General features: G+C 43.9%; 1 long non-coding RNA gene across 1 annotated transcript; it reads right to left on the reverse strand.

Moving 5' to 3' along the window:
- Window positions 1-6,347: 6,347 nt before the first annotated feature.
- Window positions 6,348-8,143, reverse strand: LOC135565195 (uncharacterized). Its single transcript, XR_010461380.1, has 2 exons — window positions 8,033-8,143; window positions 6,348-7,831 (listed from the first exon to the last, which is right to left on the reverse strand). It is a non-coding gene; the product is annotated as an uncharacterized LOC135565195 (long non-coding RNA).
- Between the last annotated feature and the right edge of the window lie 1,796 nt (window positions 8,144-9,939).

A 9,939-nucleotide genomic window follows, 5' to 3' on the forward strand; every position in this document is an offset into this window, starting at 1 on the left:
CAAGCCCTTCCTCCCCAGCCTGGCTCCCATTAGGGAGACACCAATATGAGGAGAGTCATGTGTCAGCTCCACCTCAGAACTAATCCCTATAGGAACAATACTCCACATTCCCATGAGCATGACCTGTGGACTTAACCAAGTACATAGCTCTGAGCATCAGTAAAGGTGGAGCTAAGATACTGCAGCCGTGGTTGACCCCATTACATAACAAATACTGTACAGTCGAGTGGCAATTAACAAATGTCACTTCTCTCTACTGTATATAGAACACCAATTGCGCTGTTCGACGTTGTAACATTTACATTACATTTAAGTCATTTAGCAGACGCTCTTATCAAGAGCGACTTACAAATTGGTGCATTCACCTTATGACATCCAGTGGAACAGTAGTGCATCTAAATCTTTTAAGGGGGTGAGAGGGATTACTTTATCCTATCCTAGGTATTCCTTAAAGAGGTGGGGTTTCAGGACATAGGAGACAGACAAGCCAGTGAGCTTCTTCTCACCAGATGTGATGCATAGGGCCCAACTGCTGCTTAAATCAATTTCACATGGGTGAGGAGGAGGAAACTCCCATGTAATCTCCCCTGGATTGCACACATTGTGACACTATGGCCGTAGATATTCAGTTTCGTGAGAGGATGTGTTGAGACTGGATGTTTTCTAATGCTACTAATGCCTAGTGTTCCATGGATGCATGCAGCATATTCATCATATAATACTGTGTGATATGAAGTCTCTCACGGATGTCAAATTATCACTCTGCAGAATGCAGCACTGAGAACAGGCAGGACACAGGACTGGTGACCAATGGTGTTGTGAAACAAGATAACACATTTCGACTGGACGTTGAATTTGCCTTTGTAATGTATTAGTATACGTTGACAGATAAAATGAACGTTGACAGTGTTTTTGTCTTGTTTTTAGAACGATCACATCTAGTTCCAAAAGTAAATGCTCTTTATACACCAATGATCTGCATTCAGTTTGATCGTCCAGATAGCGCACATGGCACATATGTCGCCCGTTCTTACAGAAAACCCATTTGTAAAAGTTTGATAGAAAAATACATTCTTGGGGGCTTATATAATGATGATCTAAGACAGGCATCCAGAATGGCCAGGATAATCGGTCAGACATGTTGTGAGGTCTCATATCCACCGAAGAGTTCATAAACACTAAATATCCCTTTAACTATATCTCCTGCTGAGCACAATAAAAATGGCTCCTCTCATAAACCAGGGGATAAAAGTGAGCAGTAACTCTTCCAGTAAAGGAAAAGTGGGACTGGAACAGAGAAGCTGCAGACTTCCGGTGTAATGGTGATTTCACCCTTAAGGGTGGTCATGCCAAGGATATCAACCCAAAGAATCCAATATCTGTATCCTGTTGTCCTGAGAGACGGGGCAGGCCAGCACTCCCAATGACAAAAAGTCAAATACAAAAGTGGATTTACAGGATTCTTGCTCTGGCCAGATGTTGGCAGACCTGCTCTTCATTTCACTTGTAAAACAGAGAAGGAACCGAGTGAGCATGAAAAGTATGAATAATTCCAACATTCTTTCTGAGGAATTGTCAGAGCGGTGTTGGGAAGAAAATGGAAAGATCTGTGAATACAGAGAGCACTCTGCAGAAGATGGAATCCCACTGATAAAGCGGACTATCACATCTCAGAAAACTTCCTCCACACAAACCAGTTCTGGACCTCTCTCAAGATAAATTCACTGTGGTGCATGGTGCAATTATCAGGCAAGAAATCATAAGACAAATACTGACCATTACATTTTTATATATTTTTTGTTTGTTTAAAAAATGTTTTACCCCTTTTTCTCCCCAATTTCGTGGTATCCAATTGTTTTTAGTAGCTCCTATCTTGTCTCATCGCTACAACTCCTGTACGGGCTCGGGAGAGACGAAGGTTGAAAGTCATGCGTCCTCCGATACACAACCCAACCAAGCCGCACTGCTTCTTAACACAGCGCGCATCCAACCCGGAAGCCAGCCCCACCAATGTGTCGGAGGAAACACCGTGCACCTGGCAGCCTTGGTTAGCTTGCACTGCGCCCGGCCCGCCACAAGAGTCTCTGGTGTGCGATGAGACAAGGATATCCCTACCGGCCAAGCCCTCCCTAACCCGGACGACGCTAGGCCAATTGTGCGTTGCCCCAAGGACCTTACGACAGAGCCTGGGCGCGAATACAGGGTCTCTGGTGGCACAGCTGGCGCTGCAGTACAGCGCCCTTAACCACTGCGCCACCCGGGAGGCCCCCTACATTTGTATCTTACAAAGGATTTACAAAATGTTGGGGGTAGCACAAGTGGGATAGACCTTATTTGTATTGCTTTATTCCCCCATACACAGTAAGACCTAATGTATATTTTATTTGGTAATTTTGGGCAAGCCAGTATCCAGTGGTGATGTTAATAGTGATACCCATAGGGTACATGTTCCAGGACACTGGAGTGGTTGGTATGCCAGAGGCTGAGCGAGAGAGAGAAAGAGAGAGATCTCACTTGGAGAGAATGTGTGGGACAGTTTGATGGGATAGCCAGACAGACTGACAGACTGACGGAAAAGTCCCAGCGAACCAGAGTCTGGACAGCTGGGAGAACAAAATAGAATAGTGTCCAGCACACAATCACCACATGACACCAGATACTTTTCACTGATCAGTGAGGGGACTTTTTCTCATCATGAAAATGAAAGCTTGTAGGGAAAACGTCAAACCTGTTCTTTCCAAAGACGAGCTTTGGGAATCAAGCCCATTTCACTGTTCATTTTAACACTGGAGGTTCACTGGCTGAGAGACACCAGACACTTTTCACTGTTCAACACGGGAGACTAATTTATCTGGATTCTCTCTCAATGATACCAGGCATAATTAGGACCAAATGACCAGCTGGTCCAGACCCCCTTCCTCCTTCCCACTATCCTAGGGTTGTGTTAACGAGGAAACAGCCCCCTGCACCATCTCCCTCTAACAGTACGGCCAGTCACTAACATGAACTCTAACGCACACCAGCTGCTGTTCACTGCTCTCTCTATGTCCATGTGGATTCAGGTTCAGTGTAAATCCCTCTCTTTCTTTGTTTTATTTTTTCTTTCTTTCTCTGTCTCTCTCTCTCTCTTCATATCTCTCTCTCTAACTCTATCCCTCTTACTCTCTCGTTCTATCTTTCTCTCCAGTCCTACACCTATCATGATTGGAATAAATACTGTACAGACCTAGGGAGCGGCAGTCAAGGTGAGGGGGAGAGAGCCAATGTTTATGTGTAATGTAAATAATCATGCATAAAACCTTTCCATGATGCGGACATTTACCCCATGTTTGATTACTTGACCTATCTGTCAGGAGACCATGAGTAGATTACCCCAGACATTCAAGTGTAATGAATAATTGTTTGCAGTTGTGGCCGCATGCTAGAATATGTGTGGATGTTTGAAATGTACTCTAGTAAAATCGCTAACTCTCTGGTTAATTAGCCAACAAATTAGTTAACAAATATCTGTGAACGGACCAGAGGATAAAGGGGTAAATGGGAGTCTATTTCACAGTCAACACCCCCAACTCTTTCTCACCCCTGTGGCCCTCCCACTAAACACAACACAGACACAGCCACAGCAGTCAACACCCCCAACTCTTTCTCACCCCTGTGGCCCTCCCACTAAACACAACACAGACACAGCCACAGCAGTCAACACCCCCAACTCTTTCTCACCCCTGTGGCCCTCCCACTAAACACAACACAGACACAGCCACAGCAGTCAACACCCCCAACTCTTTCTCACCCCTGTGGCCCTCCCACTAAACACAACACAGACACAGCCACAGCAGTCAACACCCCCAACTCTTTCTCACCCCTGTGGCCCTCCCACTAAACACAACACAGACACAGCCACAGCAGTCAACAGTGACATTTTTGGGGGAGTATTTTGATAGACTCGTTTCTTTGTAGAGGACAGGAGGTTAGAGGGGAGGATGAGTATTGCCTGTCACCTCTCTCCCTTTTTTCTCTGTGGGGTGTTGTACAAAACAAAGTAATCAGCCGATTGGATCGTCCCTAACCAATCATAGTACCAAAGCCAATGACACATTTTAAAACCACCACTTTACCCACGTGTGTTACAGCTCTGGCCCTACCCATCTGGCCCAACCAATCAGTTTCTGGACCAATCAGACTGCCCCGCATTCCGGGAAGGGTCAAAGAGGTACTCAGGTCCAGACTCAATGTCGGAGAAGAAACTAACGCCCATGGACATAGCGTAGCATTTGGCCAGAGCAAGCAGTCTGGGTAGCCAGGCAAGTTGACTACCAGGGTGGTCTACTACAGTATTCCCTGTTATGGCTGTGCTTGTACTGCTCAACTGTTGTTCTAGCCCTGTCTGTCAGTCCCCTAATTCTACAATCCCTTGCTCTATATTTAGGGTTGGAGAGGAAAATGATTAATTCAATGGGAACAAAATTGTACGATTGGTTATTCAAACACATACAGTGCATTCAAAAAGTATTCAGTCCCATTCATTTTTTCCACATTTTGTTACGTTACAGCCTTATTCTAAAATTGATGAAATAAAACAATACCCATAATGACAAAGTGAAAACAGGTTCAAAAATAAATATATACCTTATTTACATGTATTCAGACCCTTTGCTGTTAGACTCGAAATAGAGCTCAAGTGCCTCGTGTTTCCATTGATCATCCTCGAGATGTTTCTATAACTTGATTGGAGTCCACGTGTGGTAAATTCAATTGATTGCACATGATTTGGAAAGGCACACACCTGTCAACGTAAGGCCCCACAGTTGACAGTGTAAAAAAACAAAAGAAAACATAAGTTTTCGAGGAATCAGCCAGGGAAATAGTGAGAGCTATGCCCAGAATTGTAACACATTTGGTGAAAGGCACCCTTCGAGGTAGACCAGAGGCGTGGCAAGCACGGGTGTGAAAGAGGGAAACTAACTGTGTGTGTGTGTTTGTATTTAATCTAGAGTAAAAACTGTCACATTTATTCATTTAGTGATGTAGTAATATAGGGGTATTTATGTTGGATTCCATGTATGGTATGTGTGTGCATGTCTGTGTACTGAATGTGTGTGTGTGTTTGTTTTAGTGCATTCAGTTCTGTGCAGAAACTGTCACACTTTTTTTTCTTGACACATTTTGTGGTTCAGTAGAGGAGCATGTATTTGTTTATATTGGATTCTGTTGAGGCCCCATGTCACAAGGATCTGTACACAATGCCTGAAAGCTGAAAATGTCCCAGTTCTTCCATGGCCTGCATACTCACCAGACATGTCACCCATTTAGTTTGTTTGGGATGCTCTGGATCCACATGGGCGACAGCATGTTCAAGTTCCCGCCAATATGCAGTAATTTCGCACAGTCATTGAAGACAAGTGGGACCTTTTTAAAAAGGTATCTGTGACCAACAGATGGATATTTGTATTTCTTCTATTATTCATCTATATAGTTTTGCATCAAGAACAGTTCAATCCCTTTTATTGTCACTTTGACTCATCAACAACATCTACCATCATTGTCAGTATCAGTGTGGCAGAAGCACAAGCACCACCAGTGTAATGATACAAGCTGTGGTGTTTGTTTGTCTGTGAGGCCTCAGTGTTAAAATAGCTGAATGTAGCTGAAATACTGCATGTTCAGAAGTGGACACAGAGATAACTACACTGAACCAAAATATAAACGCAACATGTAAAGTATTGGTCCCATCATGAGCTGAAATAAAAGATCCCCAAAATGTCCATATGCACAAAAACCTTATTTCTCTCAAATTCTGTGCACATATTTTTTACATCCCTGTCAGTGAGCATTTCTCATTTGCCAAGATAATCCATCCATCTGACAGGTGTGGCATATCAAGAAGCTGATTAAACAGCATGATCTTTACATACTGTAGGTGCACCTTGTGCAGGGGACAATAAAAAGGCACTCTAAAATGTGCAGTTTTGTCACACAACATAATGCCATAGATGTCTCAAGTTGAGGGAGCAATTGGCATGCTGACTGAAGGAACTTCCACCAAAACTGTTGCCAGATAATTTAATGTTAATTTCTCTACCATAAGCCGCCTCCAGTGGCGTTTTAGAGATTTTGGCAGTGCGTCTAACCGGCCTCACAACAACAGACCACGTGTAACCACGCCAACCCAGGTTCTCCACATCCGGCTTCTTCACCTGCGGGATCATCTGAGAGCAGCCACCCGGGCAGCTGATAAAAGTGGGGGTTTGCACAACCAAAGAACTTCTGCACAAACTGTGTGTTTATGTTTTAGTGCATTCAAATCTGTGTAGAAACTGTCACATTTGTTTTGTTGACACATTTCATGGTTTAGTAGAGGAGCGTTTATTTGTCTGTATTGGATTCTGTTGAGGTTGAACTAAGATCTTCTCACCGTCCAAAACAAATTCCACTGGGGTCATCACCACTAGCCTCCGGACTCCAGTCAAACAACATGGCGTCTTGTCTCCCATCCCATTATAAGTGACCTTAATATGGGAAGTAAACAAGGCTAAAAATAAATCTGGTTTTGGACATTTTCAACAGAATTAAAGGTTATTTTCTCAGGCCACACACTACAGTATTTATACATGTCTTAAGTGCATCCGGAAATCATTTCAATACATCGCCTGGAAATGTCTGTCCTGTCTGAATGTGTGTGTGTGTGTGTGTGTGTGTGTGTTATTGTATTTAATCTAGCGTAGAAATTGTCACATTTATTTAGTAATATTGCAATATACACTGAACAAAAACATAAACGCAACATGTAAAGTGTTGGTCCTCTGTTTCATGAGCTGAAAAAAATATCCCAGAAATGTTTAATACGCAAAAAAACGTATTTATCGCAAATGTTTTGTTCACAAATTTGTTTACATCCCTGTTAGTGAGCATTTCTGCTTTTCCAAGGTAATCCATCCACCTGACAGGTGTGGCATATCAAGAAGCTGATTAAACAGAATGATCATTAGACAGATGCACCTTGTGCTGGGGAAAATAAAAGGCCACTCTAAAATGTGCAGTTTTGTCACACAACACAATGCCACAAATGTCTCAAGTTTTTAGGGAGCATGCAATTGGCATGCTGACTGCAGGAATGTCCAAGAGAGCTGTTTCCAGAGAATTTACCATAAGCCACCTCCAACATCGTTTTAGAGAATTTGGCAGTACGTCCAAACGGCCTCACAACGTTGTGTGGGCGAGCGGTTTACTGATGTCAATGTTTTGAACAGAGTGCATCATAGTGGCAGTGGAGTTATGGTATGGGCAGGCATAAGCTACGGACAACGATAAGCTACAGAAAACAAACACAATTGCATTTTATCGATGACAATTGAAATGCACAGAGATACTGTGATGAGATCCTGCAGCCCATTGTCGTGCCATTCATCCGCCGCCATCACCTCATGTTTCAGAATGATAATGCACGGCCCCATGTCGCAAGGATCTGTACACAATTCCTGGAAGCTGCATCGCAGTGCTTGAGACGTCACTACAGACCCGGATTCGATCCCGAGCTGTGTCACAACCGGCTGCGACTGGAAGACCCATGAGGCGGCACACAATTGGACCAGCGTCGTCCGGGTCAGAGGAGGGTTTGGCCGGCCGGGATGTCCTTGTCCCATCGTGCTCTAGCGACTCCTGTGGCGGGTCAGGCGTATGCACACTGATACTGTCACCAGTCGTACAGTGTTTCCTCCGACACATTGGTGAGGCTGGATTCTGGCTTAAGCGAGCAGTGTGTCAAGAAGCAGTGCGGCTTGGCAGGGTTGTGTTTTGGAGGACGCATGGCTCTCGACCTTCGCCTCTCCCAAATCTGTACAGGAGTTGCAGCGATGGGACAAGACTGTAACTACCAACTGGATATCATAAAAATAATAAATACATTGCCTGGAAATAAAGTTTTTCACCTAAATCTATTTGGATGACATCCTGAACTGCAATTACCACACACAAAGCATTTTATAGCTCTCTTTACTGGGAATGTACACAGACCATGGTGTGTTGAAATGCTCACCTGCTGATAAAATCTTCTCCCATCATCTCTCAGTGGAGCGGTAAGTCCTGGATCAGTCCTGAATGATGAGAACAGATACCACAATGCTTGAACAGCCCCTCACATTCCCACACAACCTTCCCTCAACACCTCCTCCCTCTCCTCCCCTCCTCCTCCCTCTCCTCCCCCATCCAGAGCATGTGCCCCTCATCTCACATGTGCTCAGCCTGCTCCACATGAACCATGCTTTAACTCTCTCTCATCACCGCCTGGCCTTCTAGGATCCCATGGGCTGTGTGCTGTTAATACATTCTCCTAACCCAGAGAGACTTCAGTCTCTTTGGGTGTAATAGTAAACTGATGTGAACGACAGTACAGGTGTCTCCCAACTGAAGCGGTTAAGGTTGGCTCTAGGTGAAATGGAACACCTCATCAGTACAGATGGAGAGATGGATCAGATGTATTACAGTTCTGGCCCAGTAAATATCATGTGCAGTTCATCACTGTACCCCCTACAGTGAGGCCCCAACCATTTGACAGTATAAAAAGGCCCAACCCAGACGCCCTAAGCTATCAGGATGACATCATGGGGAAGGCCAGGAAACCCCCACAGTGGGACTAGTGAGGGGGGCAAAACCTCTTTCTAAATGTTGTGGAGTTAATGGGCCTACAGACAAGGACAGGCAGTGTCGGGGACATGAGCACACTACTCCTATGTCCAACGGTTCATTTCCACATTCAGACATCCCATCTCTTATTATAGCACGGCCATGGGTTTGGGGACCAGGGACTGGGTGACTCGAATGGGTAACTAGGGAAGAACTGGTCCAAGGAGGCCAAAGACTGAGATGAGGTAATTGGGGATTTATTGGGATTCAGTGACTTCTGTTTCTCGAATAAAGAACAGAACAGTAAGCCCAAGTATGAATAATAGAGAAAACTATTAAAGAATGGTTTAAAACATTTAGTGTCCTAAGCAATCAAATATATAACTGGGTTCTGGGATATATCTAGAGCCCAAGTTTAGGTTCATATCAGGTAAACAAGCTTTATGGGACCCAAAAAGAAACATAGTTGGTTATTTCCAACATATTTTCTCCCCTGCACAGGAAAGTGTACAGTACATGCAATTGTTTATTTTTGCTCCGCAGAGAATTAATGACTTATTTTACTCTCAACTGAGAAATTGTTCATAGACTATCAACCAGGATGTCTGTGAATCATATACACTTGTTAGTATGTTTATTTTTTGTTACTATGACAACATTGACACCTCATCCAACCACAAACAAACCACAAACAAATCCCACCTGCAACTTAGCTCATTGTGCCCTTGGCAACAGTAAAGTGGATTTAATCGTCAGCCCTGTAAATCCCTAGGTGTGGACAAAGACTCAGAGAAACCCTTTAGAGAATGTGCTGACAATCAGAACACCACAGAAACATTCCCTCAAGGTCTTGGGCGAGCAGGCAAGAATGGTTTGGAAAACGTTGTTGTGGTGGAAATGCTGAAAGGCTTTGCGTTACAGAGACGCTTTTTTCCCAATGCACTAAAACAAAATATCATTACGGAATCCATTCCAGAATTACTTGCCTTGTATATTCATTATAATTTATTGAGATAGAAGTTAGGTTACGAGAGAGCAGTTCAAGGGATTTGGGGATGAATTGTTCCCAGGTTAAACTGTACCTCTTGCATTAAGATATTCCCATCTAGTTAGATTGACACCAGACCTCTAATCAAAGTGACAATCCAGTTCCATCCACTGTGATCCTCTAATCAGGGCCTGCTCTGTAAACTCAACTCACAGCTGGTTATGATCATCACAGAAACCTTAGCCAAACATTTACCCTTCAGGTATTAGGCCTGATTACTGCCCAACTCACAGCTGGTTATGATCATCACAGAAACCTTAGCCAAACATTTA

This window comes from Oncorhynchus nerka, linkage group LG27, assembly GCF_034236695.1.
Source record: "Oncorhynchus nerka isolate Pitt River linkage group LG27, Oner_Uvic_2.0, whole genome shotgun sequence".
Lineage (NCBI taxonomy): Eukaryota > Metazoa > Chordata > Actinopteri > Salmoniformes > Salmonidae > Oncorhynchus > Oncorhynchus nerka.